We start from the raw sequence: 569 nt of genomic DNA on the forward strand, positions 1-569 counted from the left end.
GTATTGATATGTTGAACTTTAAGTCTCTACAGAATATGATAAAAACATTTAAAAATTAAAATTATTTTTAAAATAAGCATAAAGGATTATATGCTTCTTATGTTTACACATAAGTCCAAAAATCTCACCATATACAACCTTGAAGCAAGACAATCCCACAATATTCCTTTTCCTGTTTTTTGCTTTCATTCACCACTCCCTTCTTTTTGAACAACCATCTATCTGAGAGACTTTATAGCAGCCACTGGCATGTCATGACAAGCAGCCCGTATTCAGAAGACCAGAATGACACGCACTCCAAGCATGAAACTACTATTACAGATTACCATCAGCAGTGTAGTAGCTTAGTTCACAGGTATCAGTATATATAGTTAGTCAGGGTGAGAATCTTTTCAATTAACTGCTAGATTAAAAAAATCTTCTGGAGATTCTCAGGATCATTGCCTTGCCCAACTTCTACATATAACTCTATGCCTTGACATTGTCATGTTTCCTAACTCTTCTCCTTTCCCTCCCTTGATTAGTTAGTCCTCGAGATCCTGCTTCCCTTTTACTTGTATTATACCTTT

Source organism: Octodon degus, unplaced genomic scaffold (assembly GCF_000260255.1).
Source record: "Octodon degus isolate 3935 unplaced genomic scaffold, OctDeg1.0 scaffold00001, whole genome shotgun sequence".
In the NCBI taxonomy this organism is placed as follows: domain Eukaryota; kingdom Metazoa; phylum Chordata; class Mammalia; order Rodentia; family Octodontidae; genus Octodon; species Octodon degus.